This window comes from Heterodontus francisci, chromosome 8, assembly GCF_036365525.1.
Source record: "Heterodontus francisci isolate sHetFra1 chromosome 8, sHetFra1.hap1, whole genome shotgun sequence".
Lineage (NCBI taxonomy): Eukaryota > Metazoa > Chordata > Chondrichthyes > Heterodontiformes > Heterodontidae > Heterodontus > Heterodontus francisci.
Window position 1 is genome coordinate 95,390,205 of NC_090378.1, and position 20,293 is coordinate 95,410,497.

General features: G+C 44.5%; 1 pseudogene; it reads left to right on the plus strand.

Moving 5' to 3' along the window:
- Nucleotides 1-14,655: 14,655 nt before the first annotated feature.
- Nucleotides 14,656-20,293, plus strand: part of LOC137373229 (flavin-containing monooxygenase 5-like) — a 55,539-nt pseudogene continuing 49,901 nt past the window's right edge.

The window sequence follows — 20,293 nt, forward strand, 5'->3', positions numbered from 1 at the left end:
GAGGTGATGGGTGAGTAGGATGTAATGTGGAACAGAAAATGGACAGCTTAGATTGGGGGCAAAAATGAGTTTATGTAGGATGAAAAGCCGACAAAGTGGGTATTGGAAAAATTGGGTCTGGAGGTGACAGCAGTGTAGATAAGGATTTTGGTGGTGATGGGACTGAGGAAGAGCAGGAAGCAGGCAAGGTTCCAGAGCTGGAAGGAAATAATCTTGGTGATGGACAGGATGTCAAGTTTGAAGCTCTGCAAAAGATTGAACACAATGCGAAGCTTTTGCATAGTCTGGTTCAGCCGTGTGAGTGGTCAGAAAAAGGGAATTGTATCAGTGGCAAGGACGTGAAATTTTTAGTCGGAGCCAAACACAATGACGTTGGTCAGGTTTGGTTGGAGCAGATTTTGACTTGATGTTAAGCAGGTTTAAAAAATTTTTTTAAAAATTCATTCATGGGATGTGGGCGTCACTGGCTTTGCCAGCAATTATTGCCCATCCCTAATTGCCCTTGAGAAGGTGGTGATGAGCTGCCTTCTTGAACCGCTGCAGTCCATGGGAGGTAGGTACACCCACAGTGCTGTTAGGAAGGGAGTTCCAGGATTTTGACCCAGCGACAGTGAAGGAGTGGCGATATAGTTCCAAGTCAGGATGGTGTGTGACTTGGAGGGGAACTTGCAGGTGGTGATGTTCCCATGCACCTTCTGCTCTTGTCCTTCGAGGTGGTAGTGGTCGCGGGTTTGGAAGGTGCTGTCTAAGGAGCCTTGGTGCGTTGCTGCAGTGCATCTTGTAGATGGTACACACTGCTGCCACTGTGTGTCGGTGGTGGAGGGAGTGAATTTTTGTAGATGGGGTGCCAATCAAGTGGGCTGCTTTGTTCTGGATGGTGTCGAGCTTCTTGAGTGTTGTTGGAGCTGCACCCATCCAGACAAGTGGAGAGTATTCCATCACACTCCTGACTTGTGCCTTGTAGATGGTGGACATGGTTTGGGGAGTCAGGAGATGAGTTACTCACTGCAGGATTCCTAGCCTCTGACCTGCTCTTGTAGCCATGGTATTTATATGGCTACTCCAGTTCAGTTTCTGGTCAATGGTAACCCCCAGGATGTTGATAGTGGGGGATTCAGCGATGGTAATGCCACTGAATGTCAAGGGGAGATGGTTAGATTCTCTCTTGTTGGAGATGGTCATTGCCTGGCACTTGTGTGGCGTAAATGTTACTTGCCACTTATCAGCCCAAGTCTGGATATTGTCCAAGTCTTGCTGCATTTCTACATGGACTGCTTCAGTATTTGAGGAGTCACGAATGGTGCTGAACATTGTGCAATCATCAGCAAACATCCCCACTTCTGACCTTATGATAGAAGGAAGGTCATTGATGAAGCAGCTGAAGATGGTTGGGCCTAGGACACGATCCTGAGGAACTCCTGCAACGATGTACTGGAGCTCAGATGTTTGACCTCCAACAACCACAGCCATCTTCCTTTGTGCTAGGTATGACTCCAACCAGCAGAGAGTTTCCCCCCTGATTCCCATTGACTCCAGTTTTGCTAGGGCTCCTTGATGCCATACTCGGTCAAATGCTGCCTTGATGTCAAGGGCAGTCATTCACACCTCACCTCTTGAGTTCGGCTCTTTTGTCCATGTTCGAACCAAAGCTATAATGAGGTCAGGAGCTGAGTGGCCCTGGCGGAACCCAAACTGAGCGTCACTGAGCAGGTTATTGCTAAGCAAGTGCTGCTTGATGGCACTGTTGATGGCACCTTCCATCACTTTACTGATGATTGAGAGTAGACTGATGGGGCGGTAATTGGCCGGGTTGGACCTGTCCTGCTTTTTGTGTACAGTACATACCTGGGCAATTTTCCACATTACCGGATAGATGCCAGTGTTGTAGCTATACTGGAACAGCTTGGCTAGGGGTGCGGCAAGTTCTGGAGCACAGGTCTTCAGTACTATTGCCGGAATATTGTCAGGACCCATAGCATTTGCAGTATCCAGTGCCTTCAGTCGTTTCTTGATATCATGTGGAGTGAATTGAATTGACTGAAGTCTGGCATCTGTAATGCTGGGGACTTCAGGAGGAGGCCGAGATGGATCTTCAACTCGGCACTTCTGGCTGAAGATTGTTGCAAATGCTTCTGCCTTATCTTTGGCACTGATGTGCTGGGCTCCCCCATCATTGAGAATGGGGATATTTGTGGAGCCACGTCCTCCAGTTAGTTGTTTAATTGTCCACCACCATTCACGGCTGGATGTGGCAGGATTGCAGAGCTTAGATCTGATCTGTTGGTTATGGGATCGCTTAGCTCTGTCTCTTGCATGCTTCTTATGCAGTTTGGCATGCAAGTAGTCCTGGGTTGTAGCTTCACCAGGTTGACACCTCATTTTGAGGTATGCCTGGTGCTGCTCCTGGCATGCCCTCCTGCACTCTTCATTGAACCAGGTTTGGTCTCCTGGCTTGATGGTAATGGTAGAGTGGGGGATATGTCGAGCCATGAGGTTGCAGATTGTGGTTGAGTACAATTCTGCTGCTGCTGATGGCCCACAGCGCCTCATGGATGCCCAGTTTTGCATTGCTAGATCTGTTCGAAATCTATCCCATTTAGCACGGTGATAGTGCCACACAAAACAATGGACGGTATTCTCAATGTGAAGGCGGGTCTTCGTCTCCACAAGGACTGTGCGGTGGTCACTCCTACCAATACAGTCATGGACAGAAGCATCTGCGGCAGGCAGATTGGTGAGGACAAGGTCAAGTATGTTTTCCCCTCGTGTTGGTTCCCCCACCACCTGCCGCAGACCCAGTCTAGCAGTTACATCCTTTAGTACTCGGCCAGCTCGGTCAGTAGTGGTGCTACCGAGCCACTCTTGGTGATGGACATTGTCATCCCCCACCCAGAGTACATTTTCTACCTTTACCACCCTCAGTGCTTCCTCGAAATGGTGTTCAACATGGAGGAGTACTGATTGATCAGCTGAGGGAGGGCGGTAGGTGGTAATCAGTAGGAGGTTACCTTGCCCATGTTTGACCTGATGCCATGAGACTTCATGGGGTCCGGAGTCAATGTTGAGAACTCCCAGAGCAACTCCCTCCCTACTGTAGACCACTGTGCTACCACCTCTGGTTGGTCTGTCCTGCCGGCGGGACAGGACATACCCAGGGATAGTGATTGCAGTGTCTGGGACATTGTCTGTCAGGTATGATTCCGTGAGTCTGACTATGTCAGGCTGTTGCTTGACTAGTTTGTGGGACAGCTCTCCCAACTTTGGCACAAGCCCCCAGATGTTAGTAAGGAGGACTTTGCAGGGTCGACAGGGCTGGGTTTGCCGTTGTCATTTCCGGTGCCTAGGTCGATGCCGGGTGGCCCGTCCGGTTTCATTCCTTTTTATTGACTTTGTAGCGGTTAGATACAACTGAGTGGCTTGCTAGGCCATTTCAGAGGGCATGTAAGAGTTAACCACATTGCTGTGGGCCTGGAGTCACATGTAGGCCAGACCGGTAAGGACAGCAGATTTCCTTCCCTATAAAGTATATTGTTAGCAATATAGAGGTAGAGGCTGAGCCCATGGCTATGGATGATGTCACCAAAGGGCAGCATGTAAATGAGGAAAAGAATGGAGCCAAGAATAGAACCATAGGATGTTTAGTAGGTAACTGTACAGGGGTGAGAACAGAAGTCATTGCTAGAATGAACTAGCTGTGTTTGGACAGGGAGAAGTGGAATCACACAAGGGTAAAGCTGTAAATCAGGGGAATGGTGTCATAAAAAAACCCTATGTGCCAAATGGGAAATACTAATTTCATTGGTTAGAGCCTTACATTAGACTTTTAATGGAAAAATCCTGGAAGTTAACTTTTAAAAAAACTGGCAGCCAAGATGGTCACTGCAATTTACATTTGAAACACCAGGAGATTAAACTGGAGATGAAAAATTTCACCAAACTCAGCCAGAACAATGGCTTACTCTCAGTGATTGAATTACCTAGAATGGCTTTATCAACATTGTCATCAAGGCCATCCACACCCATTGACTTTGAAAGAGCCAACCCCCCTCCAAGTGTGACTGGACCTCCTGAGGCATGTAGGGCCTTGGATCTCAGAGAAGATTCTGGAAAAAACCTCATTAAAAACAAAGGGGTTTGATAGACCCATGTGATTGCCTGTGCAGCTCTGAAGAAACTGTAAGCTTCGTCACACGGACAGCAGAAGCAGTAACTGAAAAGCCATCAATGAAGCAGGCTCTCTCTCTCTATCTCACGCTCTCTCTCTCTCTCTCTCCCCCCAGAACATATCAAGAGAAGATCCGGCTGCAACTGGGAATACCCCCAAGCCTACAGACCGCCATAGCCAGCAACCAGGGGATGAGAATCCACCACCACCCTTCTGCCTTCAGGAGCCCTGAGCAAAGCAAGCCCACCACCGTGCACATGGCCCAATGAAGACTTCAAAAATACAATTTCAGCTGAGGACTATTAGACTCACATACTGTATTTAAATTCCATTTATTCGGGACTTTAATCCAACCACCAACCACTGTAATCTATTTGTGTGTGTGTGACTCTTGTGTTAATGTGTAGCATATTTTTAGTATTTTAAATTGGGTTCGAGTGTTAAGTGTAATAAACTTACCTCTTTCTTATTTAAACTAAAAAAAAAACCCTGTCTGGTTAGCTCTTTTGCAATCACATTGGAGGAACAGGAGCAAACACTCAATCAAGTGGTCTGCTCAACCACAGTTAAGAAAGAATAAACCCTGTTGCAGTCAAATGAGAGAAGAGGTGAAAGGGGAACTTGAGAAGCCTGCCTTCCCTGGCCGTAACAGAGGAGGATGGCTTGATCAACTAGATCAAACATGAAGAGGTTGAGGATGGTTAGTGAAGATGCATTTTTTTTTAACTTTGGTCTGGTTAACGTTGGAGTTGTAAATAAGTTGAAACCAGGTAGAAGTGATTTAAACAAGTTTTGGGAGAGATAGGCACTGACATGTTAAAGGACCTTAAGAGAAGAAAGGAGACAATAATTGAAGATAAGTGAGTCAAGGGTGGGCATCTTTGAATAAAGCAGGTGATAATGGTGGTATCATAAGAGAGAAGGAGATGGCCTGAGCAAAGCATTAACAATGTTGGCTAGCATGTGGGCCATCAGAGATGATTCAATGGTCAAAAGTTGAGTTGAGGGAGATTGAGGGAGCACTAGGTGAATTTAGTGGAAGATATGAGTATAGAAATGGTGGGAGGAACAAGGAGAGAAGCAGCAGAGTGACAGGATTAGAGCTAGAGTGGGTGGAAGACTGGGGGTTGGGGAGTAAAGAAAGGAAAAGCAGGCAGAGGGCTCAGCATGGATGGCTCTGATCTTAGAGATGTAGAAAACAGTAAGCTCTTCATAATGGATATTGAAAAGAAGAGGACAGCGAAGGAGGTTTAAGGGAATGTTTGGTCATGAAGAAAAATATTTTGGGTTATCCATGGTTTCTAGAGTGATCCTGGGGTAGTAGGAACCTAGGTAGTGCTTGACATGGTTGAGCTAAATCTGGCAGTGAATGACTAGGCCAGCTTTGCCCTATGTCACACAGATTTTCAGCCCTCTGACTTAAAGGAACAAAGATGATAACTGAGGAGGAGTGGCATGGCTGAAAGATGACGAGTAATTTTGTAGGAACAAGGGCATCAAAGGCAAGGGAGCAGTTTAGCAGGTGAACAATAAGAGGTGAACAGTAACAGGTGTAATTACAGATGGAGGGCGAGAGAAGGAGGTGGGAATTTGAGTGAATTTTTGAGGAAGCTTGTAAGATGTTGCTTTTGGTATATTTAATTAATAAGCCTGGAGTATAGTGTCAGTAATTTTAATACATTATTAAGTATAATCAATTTTTCTATCCTCTACCTTATCGTATTATCAAATCAATCATAGTAAATAAATAACATGTCCACATACCTACATGTAAACAGCCCGTTGGATGTAACCGTGGATACGTTGAGCTTGATCTCCACTGTCTTCGGTTCTAACTGCCCATTGGTTACTAGGGAACCCTAACCTTTATACTTCTTCCATAATACACCTACTTTAGTTCATAGGATGTGATGTAACCATAGCAACACGTTCTATTCTCAGAGAAATGGTAGCAACCAGTTTTGTCAAGTTTTGCAGTGCAGATATTTGTCCTTATCTCTTCAAGGTTTCTCTATTCAGTAGTTTGTTCCATTCGGCCACAGCTGGAGCCTGTCTCTCCAGGACACCACTTCAATTGTCTGATTTCAACCCTTTCACCAAACATTTATTCTACTTATCTGTAACTACCTTTCCTTCTGTTAATTATGTTAGTTCTTATACTGTTAAAATATCTGATTTATTCTATTATTTATTCTTGATTAGGCTACATTACAATTATCCATAGACAGTCCCATCTTCTCATGTTTCACTTCCTTATTTGTTGAACTTGTATCTCTTGTTTGAACCTTATCTGTTTCAGATACTTACAGTTCCTTGCCTCAAGGTCTCTCTCTCTTTTGCCTGCTTCCTCACAGAACTCATTAAAATTTCAAGCTAAGATTCCCATAGTAACCTCAGCCATCTTCAAGGCATTCACCATGCTTTCTGCTCCAGCCAAGTTACCTTAACCACTTTCTATGCACAGATTCTAACAGAGCTGAGGGTAAGTTTTTTTTCCCCCCTCCAACATCTGGAATGGATAGGTTTTATTAATAGTTGCACTTAATCCGACTTTTACATGGAGTACAGGAATGAAAATAATGCACTTCACATCAAAAGTAATAAATTGTGCAAACATTGTCCTTCAGGTGGGTACTTCACTTTTGCAAGTCAGTACCATTTCTACCTTTCTCACTCTAACTGTCCTAACCCAGAACCTCTGCAGACTTTCCTTTTCCAGTGAGGGGAAGTCAAAAACTTGACCCCTTTCTGCATCACTCAATATGACTTTTACCTCAATGAACCATTTATCCTTCAGCTTTTCCTCAACTAATTATGAAGAACATTTGAGCAGCAATTGCTGGAAGTAAAAGAAAAAGGTATTCCTCAGTATAGCTGACTGATATTGATGCATCCTGGGAAATTAGGCATGCTGTACATGCTCAGACTGGACAATCTGAATTCAGCTTACAGCTACACCGTTCCAAGCAAAAATATCAAATCCAAACCCAGGCTTTTGGCAGAGGCTGAGGCCATCAAGTAAAAACTTCAATAAAGACATTAAAGACAATTCAGTGTATAATATTAATCCCGTGAGCTACATGTTGGAGATTTTTTTATTCTTTCATGGGAATAGAATGACGGCAAAGCCAGCACTTGTTGCCCTTGAGAAAGTGGTAGTGAGCTGCTGCCTGGAACTGCTGCGGTTCATGTGGTGTAGGTACACCCACAGTTAAGGAAGAGTTCCATGATTTTGTCCCAGTGACAGTGAAGGAATGGTGATATAGTCCCAAATCGGGATGGTGTGTGGCTTGGTGGGGAACTTGCAGGTGGTGGTGTTCCCATGCACCTACTGCCCTTGTCCTTCTATTTGGTAGAGGTCACGGGTTTGGAAGGTGCTGTCAAAGCAGCCTTGGCGAGTTGCTGCATCTTGTCGATGGTACACACTGCTGCCACTGTGCACCAGTGGTGGAGGGAGTGAATGTTTAAGGTGGTGGATGGGGTGCCTATCAAGTGGGCTACTTTCTCCTGAATGGTGTCAAGCTTCTTGAATGGTGTTGGAGCTACACTCATCCAGGCAATTGGAGAGTATTCCATCACACTACTGACTTGTGCCTTGCAGATGGTGGGACAGGCTTTGGGGAGCCAGGAGGTAAATTATTCAGTGTAGTATCCAGTGTCTTCAGCCATTTCTTGATATCATGTGGGGTAAATCAGATTGGCTGAAGGCTGGCATCTGTGCTGCTGGGGACCTCAGGAGAAGGCAGAGCTGGATCATCCACTTGGCACTTCTGGCTGAAGATGGATGCAAATGCTTCAACCTCATCTTTTACACTGATGTGCTGGGCTCCCCCATCATTGAGGTTGGGGATATTTATGGAGCCTCCTCCTGTAGTTAATTGTTTCATTGTCCACCACCATTCATGATTGGATGTGGCAGGACTGCAGAGCTTAGATCTGATCCAAAAGAAGAGCAAAATACTGCGGTTGCTGGAACTCTGAAGTGAGAACCGCAAGTGCTGGAAATACTCCATAGGTCTAGCAGCATCTGTGTAGAGAGATCTCATTTGATCTGATCCATTGGTTGTGGGATTCCTTAGCCCTATTTATCACTGTTTAGCATGCATGTTGTCCTATGTTGCAGTTTCACCGGGTTTGTACCTCATTTTTAGGTATGCCTGGTGCTGCTCCTGGCATGCTCTCCTGCACTCCTCATTGAACCAGGGTTAATCCCCTGGCTTGATGGTAATTGTAGAATGAGGGATATACCAGGCCACAAGGTTACAGATTGTAGTTGAATACAGTTCTTTTTTTTTATTCGTTCATGGGATGTGGACGTCACTGGCTATTGCCCTTGAGAAGGTGGTGATGGGCTGCCTTCTTGAACCTCTGCAGTCCCTTGGGTGTAGGTACACCCACAGTGCTGTTAGGAAGGGAGTTCCAGGATTTTGACCCAGTGACAGTGAAGGAACGGTGACATAGTTCCAAGTCAGGTTGGTGTGTGACTTGGAGGTGGAGGTGCTTCATGCATCTGCTGCCCTTGTCCTTCTAGGTGGTAGAGGTCGCAGGTTTGAAAGGTACTGTTGAAAGAGCCTTGGTGAGTTGTTGTAGTGCATCTTGTAGATGGTGCACACTGCTGCCACTGTGCATCAGTGGTGGAGGGAGTGAATGTTGAAGATGGTGGATGAGGGGTCAATCAAGCGGGCTGTTGCTGATGGTTACAGAGCCTTATGGATGCCTAGTTTTGAGCTGCTAGATCTGTTCTGAATCTATCCCATTTAGTACAGTAGTTGTGTCCCACAACACGATGGAGGGTATCCTTAGTGTGAAGACGGGACTTCATCTCCATAAGGACTGTGCGGTGGTCACTCCTATCAAGACTGTCAAGAACAGATGCATCTGTGATGGATTGGTGAGGATGAGGTCAAATAGGTTTTTCCCTCTTATTGGTTCTCTCACCACCTGCCACAGGCCTAGTCTGGCAGATAAGTCCTTCAGGACTCGACCAGCTCAGTCAGTAGTGATGCTACCGAGCCACTCTTGGTCATGGACATTGAAGTTTCCCACCCAGAATACATTCTGTGCCCTTGCCACCTTCAGTTCTTCTTCCATTTGGTGTTCAATATGGAGGTGTACTTATCCATCAGCTGAGGAAGGGCAGTAGGTGGTAATCAGCAGAAGGTTTCCTTTCCCAGCCTTCATGAGGTCCAGAGTCCAGGTTTATGCCTCATTTTTAGGTACGTCTGGTGCTGCTCCTGGCATGCTCTCCTGCACTCCTCATTGAGCCAGGCTTGATCCCCTGGCTTGATGGTAATGGTAGAATGACGGATATGCCGGGTCATGAGGTTACAGATTGCAGTCGAATAAAATTCACTCCCACTTCCCATTCCTTCACGACTGGATACCATTGTGTCACCACTTCTGGTAGATCTGTCCTACCAGTGGGACAGGACATATCCAGGGAAGGTGATGGAGGAGTCTGGGACCTTGGCTGTAATGTATGATTCGATGAGTAGGACTATGTCAGGCTGTTGTTTGACTAGTTAGACAACTCTCCCAATTTTGGCACAAGTCACCTGATGTTGGTGATGAATATCCCTCCCCACCCTCATTTCAACACTGAGCAGCATTTTGAACCCCACTAGGGTTGCCAACTCTGGTTGGAGATATTTCCAGAGGTTTAAACACATGGCCTCCAACCACCCCACCCAGTAAAACAGCCTTTTCCTCGATCTCCAACATTTTTGTAACTTGTAAATGAAAGTGTTCAAAGCATTTGGGAAAAAAAACACTGAATTTTTGAATGGTCCTATGATTTTACACCTGGGGTGCTCACAGCAGTGTCTAAGCAATTACTCGGAGACACCAGGGTAGTCCTGGAGGTTTGCCAAACCTAAATCTATCTCTCCACTAAACTGTATTTCCATGTTTCCACCACCTCACTGTGCACCCCAAACAAGTTGATCCTCATCATGGCAAGGTACTGAGGTCCTTCTCCATGCTGTCACCCCTCACATGGCAAATTATAATGCAGCTGAGACAACGCCAAGAGTGGCAGGCGAGGGGGAGGTGGAATGGGGGGGGGGGAGAGTCAGAGTGACAGGGATGAGGGGGGAGGTGGATAGTTGAGTGCAGTGCTGAGCCATAGAAACCTGGATGTTCGCTGGTTCAACTCCCCAGCCTATGCTGAGTTAATGGAACACTGGTAGAAAACAACCAGAGAAGAAGAGAGCCAGGGAAGAAAGGCTAATCCAATTCTTCTTAATGACCGTCTGGAAAATTCCAGTCAGCCCAGGAGAGGGGCCTTAATAAGTCACTTAATTACCTCAATTACTTCATTCTGCCCCCAAACCAGCCTCCTGCAAATTGGCACAGGGTGGGATGGTGCAGGCAAACTGGCATGCTGGCCGGCAATGGCGCAAAATCAGGGCCCACCCGCCCACCAGTCCTGCCCCCATTGTCCTTCAAAAATCCTGCCTTGAGAGTCATCCAGAAGCTTCTTTGCCAATGCTGCTGAAACTCATGGCTCTGTTGGTTGCCCTTGGTGATGTTTATCTGCTTCTCCAATTAGTCAGAAGGTTTTTCTGAGGAGTTTCTCTCTGCGTTTGTGTCAGCTAAATAATAGAGATTCAGATTCTGATTGTTTTTAATCATAGTATTGATTACCTCTCACATGGTGTATTTTGTTTCCTGTGGATTTGTTGCTAAATACTGAACGTCTTGATTGAATCAGGTTTTACATCTGGGTTCAGCTGTTGTTAGTGATTTAAGGAACATTTCACCAAGAAGCAGACTGCCAACTGTGGGTACTTTATTTAATGAACAAAATGTTCCATGTGGTGTTAATAATTACTAATGTATAAACTGCATATCCTTCTTTATTCATAAGCTATTAATTAGAGTCAGGTGATTTACAAAAATAGGAATGAAAGTTATATTTTTTGAAATATGCTATGAAAGCTTTATTTAATAATGTGTTGCAGTGAGGTGGTGCTGTTGGAATCTTCTAATAGTTGAAGAAATCCATTCCAGCCAATTGCCAATTATGGCTACAGGACCATGCAGATATGCTTGATGAGTGTAATTGGGGAGTGTGAGATAACTGGGCAGCACAGAGGCGCAGCGGTTAGCACCGCAGCCTCACAGCTCCAGGGACCCGGGTTCGATTCCGGGTACTGCCTGTGTGGAGTTTGTAAGTTCTCCCTGTGTCTGCATGGGTTTTCTCCGGGTGCTCCGGTTTCCTCCCACAAGCCAAAAGACTTGCAGGTTGATAGGTAAATTGGCCATTATAAATTGTCACTAGTATAGGTAGGTGGTAGGGAAATATAGGGACAGGTGGGGATGTTTGGTAGGAATATGGGATTAGTGTAGGATTAGTATAAATGGGTGGTTGATGTTTGGCACAGACTCGGTGGGCCGAAGGGCCTGTTTCAGTGCTGTATCTCTAATCATAATCAACTAATATTGATGGACTGGACGTTGGATGCCTTTTAAGTGCTATAACAGGTGTCAATTCTAATTTGCAATGCTTTATCTTCTCACAGAAGTACTGTCCTGTGAAACACCTCTGGTCACTGCACAGCTGAGAGGAGTTAGTTTAGTGCACCACCAAGTGGAAAATGTTCAAACCTCTTGCAGTCCACCACATGTTGCTAGATGAAAATAGTTGACTGGAGTTTTTAGGAAAGATTGAACCTGAAATGCTGCTGTTCTGTTCGAAACAGATCTTATAAAAAGGGTGTCAGCAATCCCAGTAGTCAAACTATTTTTGCCTGTGGCATTTACAAAGTTGTAGTTGTCACTGACTGCAGGAGTTAAAAATGAAATCCAGTGGATACTTCATAGAAAGTTTTTTTAAATTCACTTATGGAATGTGGGTGTCGCTGGCAAGGCCAGCATTTATTGCTTATCCTTAATTGCCCTTGAGAAGTTGGTGGTGAGCCACTGTCTTGAACCACTGCAGTCCATGTCTTGTTAGGGAGGGAATTCCAAGATTTTGATCCAATGATGATGAAGAAACGGCGATATATTTCCAATTCAGGACGGTATGTGACTTGGTGGAGAATTTGTAGGTGGTGGTGTTAGTTTCCAGGTGGTCGGCCTGCTGTCCTTGTCCTTCTAGGCAGTGGAGGCACGGGTTTGGAAGGTGCTGTTGCCAAAGCCTTAATGAGTTTCAGCAATGTATCTTGTAGGTGGTACAAACTGCAGACATAATGTGTTGGTGGTGGAGGGAGTGAATGTTTAAGGGGTGGATGGATTGCCACTCAAACAAGCTGTTTTGTCCTGGATAGTGCCAAGTTTCGTGAGTGTTGTTGGAGCTGCACTCATTCCTTCAAGTGAAGAGTATTCCATTACACTCCAGACCTCTGCCTTGTAGAGGCTTGAAAGGCTTTGGGGAGTCAGGAGGTGAGTCATTTGCCATAGAGTACCCAAACTCTGGCCAGCTCTTGTAGCCACAGTATTTTTATGAATGATCCAGTTAAGTTTCTGGTCAATAATGACCCCCAGGATGTTGATGGTGGGGGAATTCATCAATGGTAATACCATTGAATGTTAAGGGAATGTGGTTAGACTCTCTCTCTTGTTGAAGATGGTCATTGCTTTGCACTTGTGTAGCGTGAATGTTACTTGCCACCTATCAGGCCGAGCCTGAATATTGTCCAGGTCTCGCTTCATGCAGGCATGCATTGCTTCAGTAGTCTGAATTGTGAATGATTGCACAGTGTTCAGGACCAGTGAAGAGCTCTGCTTCTGACCTTGGGACAGCACAATGGCGCAGTGGTTAGCACTGCAGCCTCACAGCTCCAGTGACCCGGGTTCAATTCTGGGTACTGCCTGTGTGGAGTTTGCAAGTTCTCCCTGTGTCTGCGTGGGTTTTCTCCGGGTGCTCCGGTTTCCTCCCACAAGCCAAAAGACTTGCAGGTTGGTAGGTAAATTGGCCATTATAAATTGCTACTAGTATAGGTAGGTGGTAGGGAAATATAGGGACAGGTGGGGATGTGGTAGGAATATGGGATTAGTGTAGGATTAGTATAAATGGGTGGTTGATGGTCGGCACAGACTCGGTGGGCCGAAGGGCCTGTTTCAGTGCTGTATCTCTAAACTAAACTAAACATTGATGAAGCAGCTGAAGATGCTTGGGCCTGGGACACTACCCTGAGGAACTCCTGCAGTAATGTCCTGGGGCTGAGATGATTGGCCTCCAACAACCACAACCTTCCTTTGTGCTAGGTATTACTCCAACCAGTGGAGCGTTCTCCCCCTGATTCCTATTGATTTAAATTTTGCTAGGGCTCCTGGATGCCATACTCGATCAAATAGAGGCAGCAAATATGTTAGAACCATTTAATAGTTAATAGAAGGTGGGGGAAAATATAGGCCGGAAGGCGGGAAGCAACCTACTCTATCCATTGAGGCAGATTGCAACTTTAACTATGATCAGGAGGCTGTGAGCCTCACAGTCATACATGTTTTAAACTTTAACTGCTGTCAGCCAGGTTTGAAAACCTTGCAGCTTCCTCGAGGCCAAGACTTTGGATTGAGGAGGTGATTGCCTTCACACCAACCTCCTGGACCCAGGTGCCTGCCTGAGGAACTGGACTCTATCTTCTCCAAGGCCTCTGACCTCCCCCATCACCACCACCAGACCTCTGAATTCCCTGCCACCTGACATGGCCTTCAATTTCCACCCACCCTGAGGCCTCCAACCTCCCCTCTCAGGCCTCTACCCTCCCCCACCTCAGGATGGGTAGCTCACCCGATCAACTCCCACATCCAGTTAACCTAACGCCCTGCCAAATCAATGCCACCCCAATCGACCTCCCCCACCCCAGGGTTGACCCCCCAGCACCGACTTTTCTGTTGCTGTGGTTCGTCAGTTACTGGCTCCTCACGTAACTGATGGCCAAGCCTGTCAATCAAGCTGCTCTGTGTCGTCGCTAACACGCTGTGGAATTAAAGCTCCATTGCACGTGAGGGAATTCTGAAATGCAGGTTCCCTACAACATTCTGACTGACCACACTCTGTGGGGCAGGTCAGTAAAAATTCTGCCCTGCAAGTGGGCCTGGGTGTCCCAGAGGGAACTGTTCCTTCAGAATGCTGAAAGGGGAGTGGAGTGGAAGATGTGTTTGTTGGTGGTATCAAACTGGACGTGGAGGAAATGAGAGAGAATGATCTGGTGAATACGGAAACAGGTGGGGTGGAAGGTGAGGACAAGGGGAACCCTATCATGGTTCTTGGAGGGAGGGGATAAGGAGTGAGAGCAGAATTGTTGAAATGGGACAGACATGGTCAAGGATCCTGTCAACCAGGGTGGGGGGGGTTATCCTCAGTTAAGGAGAAAGGAAGACACTGGTGTGGAAGGTTGACTCATCCAAACAGATGCGAAAGAGACAGAGAAACTGGGAGAATGGAGTTCTTACAGGAGGAAGGGTGTGAGGAAGTTCAGTTGAGGTAGCTATGGGAGTCAGTGGGCTTCTCATGAACATTTGTTGATCACCTATACCCAGAAATGGAGACAGAAGTCAAGGAAGAGAAGGGAAGAGCCAGAGATGAACCATGTGAAGGTGAGAGAAGAGTGAAAATTGGAAGCAAAGTTGATGAAATTTCCCAATTCAAGGTGAGAGCTGGAAACAGCACTGATACAGTCATCGATGTACCAGAAAAGAGGTGAGGGAGGGGGCTGGTTAGGACTGGAACAAGGAATGTTCCACATATCCCATTAAAATATAGGCATAGCTAGGACCCATGCAGGTACCCAAAGTTACGCCTTTTATTTGGAAGAAATGAGTGGGGTTAAAGGAGAATTTGTTCTGTGTGAGAACTAGTTCAGCCAGGCGGAGGAGGGTGGTGGTGGATGGGGACTGGTTGGGCCTCTGTTCAAGGAAGAAGCAGAGAGCCCTCAGACCATCCTGATAGGGGATGGAGGTGTAGAGAGATTGGACGTCCATGGTGAAGAGGAGACAGTTAGGGCCAGGAAACTAGAAACTGTTAAAGTGATGGAGGTCATCGGAAGAGTGACAGATGTAGGTGGGAAGAGACTGGACGTGGGGAGAAAAAATAGAGTTGGGATAGGAAGAAATCAGTTCAGTGGGGCAGGAGCAGGCTGAAATGATAGGAACGTCTTGTGACTACGTCCAGAGTGCAGAACTGCAGTCACATCCTTTCTGAAGGTATATTGTTGTGCTCTGGCCAGCTAAGAATAGACTCAGGTCTTGAACTTTCAAAAGGTGCAGTAAATGTTCTTGTGGGGTGGAAGCCATTTTTGAAATTTGACCTCAGACTCTCTAAAGTATCAGGTGAGGCGCATTTTTGATTTGGTGGCCCACTTTGTCCATCCTGTCCACCCTATGTATCAATAGTAATGAAAAAAATCAGTTGCCTTTAGAAGGGTTGTTGCCATTACACTGCCAAGTCCAAAACTGGGCAGAGCAGCTCAGTGCAGCAGGGCCTCTATATCATGGCATGCTAGATTAAATTGTTAGAAAATAATAGAACAGAAGTGAAACATGTTAGCACAAATAGAGATAAAGAGCAAGTGTTGGAAATATCCAGCAGCTGAAAAAGATAGGTTAACATTTTTGATGAAAAACCTGATCAGATTGGAGTTCTGAAGGAAGGTCATTTCACAATGTTAGTTGACTGTTTTTTCTCTTTCAGCTCCTTACTGACTTTCTGTTGCTTTTCTAGCATTTTGGAAGAGGCTGGAAGACTATGTTGTTGATTGACTTAGTAGGCCCCGAGTTAGGTATCGTTCTGAAGAAGTAAAAGAATTAAATTGTGCTGCATCAGCTAAAGTTGCAAACTACGAATGGGTGCTGGTAGTAAAGGGAGTAAGTAGAAAGAGTGGAGTTTATTAATCCCTGAGACAGATTGAGGTGTGTCACTAAATCCAGTTAGGTAATACCAGGACTGTCAACTCCTGCGTAAAACTGTTGAATATTTATGAAAGGATATCAAACAAATCCCCTCTGCCTCAATTCAACATCAGGAAATTGGTTGAAGATTTACCACCATATTTAAGGATTATTAGCTGCCTGAATTCTGGTTCATCTCAGAACTGTAATACTGTAGATTACCCATCTGAAAGTAGATTAAAAGTTACACCAATCAAACAAACCCCCCAAGCACACATACTATTACATGAATGAGTTATCCTCTTGACAAGAGTCATCTAAAATGGAGTCAGACATAGAAATTGATGAACTAACATAACTTTGCTAAGCTACCTATGACAACATGATTAATACCATTTTAAGATTAAGATCTAAGATTAGGTACCTGGTAGATATGTTAAGTGACAGAATCTAAATCATTACCAGCTCAAGTTTAGTTTAAATATGTTACAATAACATTAGCTAGGGTCTACTTAATACCAGATAAAAAGACCTCAATTACCAGGTTGAAAGCTTTGAATAACTAGTATGTCCAGGTATGTTTCAAGTCTATTTCAGTGTATTGCCTATAAGCTGCTGACTTCTACAATATTGTATCTTCCTTTCATACAATGTCACCCATCTGAGTCAATTGTGGTAGAGTTGGGGTGATAGGTCAGATGTGCCTGCCTTTGGAACACTAGGATTCAGCACTAGGGATGTTCAGGACTAATGTCCATTGTTAACGCTTATGTGTTTTGTTGAATGATAATTTTCTTTCGTCCACTGACTGGAGATCTGAATTTATATTTTTTTGAAGAAATTTAAAAAGGACATTTAAAACGGGGTGACTGCTGGCACCTTAAGATATTCACCTAGTTTGCTACACTGTATCCTACATTGCAAGGGACTGTGAGGAGGGAGATGAAATACTTGTGCATTTCCCAGCAAGAACCAAGATGCAGGAAGTTTAAAGGAACTACCAGTTCTTTTCAGCAAGCAGAGAAATACTACTAACTGCTATGTTTGAATCACTGAGTGACTGTCATGTGACAAGTCCCTCCCCATCTGTGGTTTTTAGGCTGGTGTTTTTCTCTGCAGCAGAGGAGAAGCAACTAGACTCTGATATGAGCAGACATAAGTGGGGTCTCTCTCTCTTTCTCCACCCCCCCTCCCCCACCCCCACCCCTGTTGGAGGAAATCATCTGCATCGCTAATTCCAAGAGGTTCACCGAACCAGTCATCGATCTCTTCAAACTAAAAGCCTCAGAACCACAGAATTTAGTTAGAAGCCAGTGAATCAGCAAACTCCACACACTGTATACCTTTTTTATGGACTCTAGCTCAACCAATCTACCTTTTCGCACTCTAACTTATTTGTGTGTGTGTAACCATCTAGTGTGTGTGTGAGAGTGAAAGTTGGCACATTGTTTATTATTTTATTAGTTCAGTTTAGGTGCAATAAAGTTAACCTCTTTCTTTGTTAAACTCAAGAAAACCTGACCGATTGGTTCTTGTTATGATCATAGCAAGTAAGTAATCAAACACCTACTGAATTGGCCAGTACATCCACTTTAAGAAAGAATGAAACCTGTTGTGGTCAAACAAAGTGAGGGGAAAGAGGGAAGCTGTTTGAACCCTCCTCACTTGACATTAACACCATCCATAGCTGTGGTACTGTCTTCTCATCCTGGCATATCCAATATTGCATGTACGTTATTATATTTCTGAACTATGAATAATTTCTCAATTTTTTTTTCTCAGACTTGAGCTATCACACAACAATGTTATATTTTCAAAATTTGACTTTGAACTTTCCATGTAAAATTTTCAAACCTTTTTTTGGGGGGAGGGGGTTATTCCCAATGATTCTCCTCTTTGGGTGTCCACAATACAATGTTTTATTCTTTTGACTACAAAAGATAAGATGCCTTTTCCTACATATTTGTTAAGTGACCAACCAACTTTGTCACGTGGATACATATTTAAGTGTCAGTTACTCTTTACAGACACATCAAGAACTCATTCAATTTCAATTAGTTAAGATGGTTAGGTCATTGGAAAGATATTTACCCCTTTTTTGTTCCTGTATCACTGAGACTTCAGTACTAACTAACTACAAATGGTCTTACTTGGGAACATTCTGAGATAATCCCTGTCTTAACAAAAAGGAAGGTTTTGATATCTCTTGCCCCACCCCTGCTTTATTTGCTTAAAACCTATTACATTTCTAACCTTTGCCACTTCTGATGAAAGGTCACTGACCTGAAACGTTAACTCTGCTTCACTCTCCACAGATGCTGCCAGTGCTGCTGAGTATTTCCAGTATTTCTTGTTTTTGTTTCAGATTTCCAGCATCTGCAGTATTTTGCTTTTGTTTTAGTATCCTACCTATCCTTGTGTCATTAGCAAATTTAGCAACCATACATTCGGTCCCTTCATCCAAATCATTGATATAGATTGTAAATAGTTGAGGCCCCAGCACCGATATCTATGGCACTCCAATAGTTACAGCTTGCCAACCTGAAAATGCTCCAGTTATCCCTACTGTCAGCTTATTGCTAGTTAACCAATCCTCTATCCATGCTAATATGTTACCCCCTACATCATGAGCTCTTATTTTATGTAGTAACCTTTGATGTGGCACCTTATCAAATGCCTTTTGGAAATCCAAGTACACCACATCTACAGGTCCCCCTTTATCCACCTTGCTTGTTACTTCCTTGAAGAACTCTAATAAATTAGTCAAACACAATTTTCCTTTCACAAAACCATGTTGACTCTGATCGCATTAAGAGTTTCTACGCGCCCTGCCATAACCTCTTTAATAATAGATTCTAGAATTTTCCCTGTGACAGATGTTAGGCCATCTGGCCTGTAGGTTCCTGCTTTCTGTCTCCCTCCTTCCATGAAAAAAGGAGTAACATCTGCTATTTTCCAATCTGATGGGACCTTTCCAGAATCTAGGGAATTTTGGAAAATTACAACCAATGCATCTACTATCTCACCAGCTACTTCTCGCAAGACCCCAGGATGCAGGCCATCAGGTCCTGGAGACTTGTCACCCTTTAGTTCCAATAGTTTTCTCAGTACCCTTTCCCTGGTGATTGTAATTGTTTTACGTTCGTCCCTCCCTTTCACCTCTTGATCTACAAGTATTTCTGGAATGTTATTTGTGTCTTTTACAGTGAAGACAGACACAAAATATCTGTTCAAAGCTTCTGCAATTTCCTTATTTCCCATCATTAATTCCCCAGACTCTCTCTGGAGGACCAATGTTCACTTTACTCACTCTCTTCCTTTTTAAATACTTGCAGAAACTCTTACTTTCCATTTTTATATTTCTAGCTAGCTTTCTCTCATACTCTAATTTCTCCCTCTTTATTTTTTCGTCATTCTTTGCTGGTCTTTAAATTCTGTCCAATCTTCTGACTTACCACTAATCTTTGTAGAATTGTATGCTTTTTCTTTCAATTTAATACTACCCTTAACTTCCTAAGCCACAGATGGTGCATCTTTCTCATTGCTGCATTAAAAAAGGGTTTCCTCGGGTTGCCTTTGGTTCTTTTGCCATTCACCTTAAATCGGTATTCACTGGTTCTCGACTCTTCTGCCACTGGCAACAGTTTCTCCCTTTCTACTCTGTCTCGACTCCTCATGATTTTGAACAACCTTTATCAAATCTCCTCTCAACTTTCACGAAAAACAGCACCAGCTTTCCCAATCTATCCACATAACCAAAGTCCCTCATCCCTGGAACCATCCTTGTAAATCTTTTCTGTACCCTCTCTAATGCCCTCACATCCTTCCTAAAGTATGGTGTCCGGAATTGGACTGAATTCTACAGAGTCGAGAATGAGGAGGCACGGACTGAAGATTTAAAGTAAGCGAATCAGAACACGCAGCAAGAGAAACTGCCTTAAACAGACAATTATGAGGTGGTTGAAATCACTTCTGAATGAGCGGCTGAGGCAGCAACTCCGTCAGTACAAGATCAGATTGGACAAGTGGAGGGAAAAAAAAGTGGGATAAAGGACTAGGGACGCAGGGTGAGTCAAGTGATTAACACTAAAGCTTGGCTACCCGAACCGAACTCGACCAAACCCGACTACATGTGCCGGGTTTGGATCGGGTCTGTATTCTATGTCCAGCATACAGGCTCGGGTCTGGTCAGGCTGGGCTGTACTGTTTTGTTTCGTATTGTTTTCGTTTTAATCTACAATTTTTTTCTGTTTCAATAATATGTTGTTTTATTCAGGTCGGGTGGGGCATGTT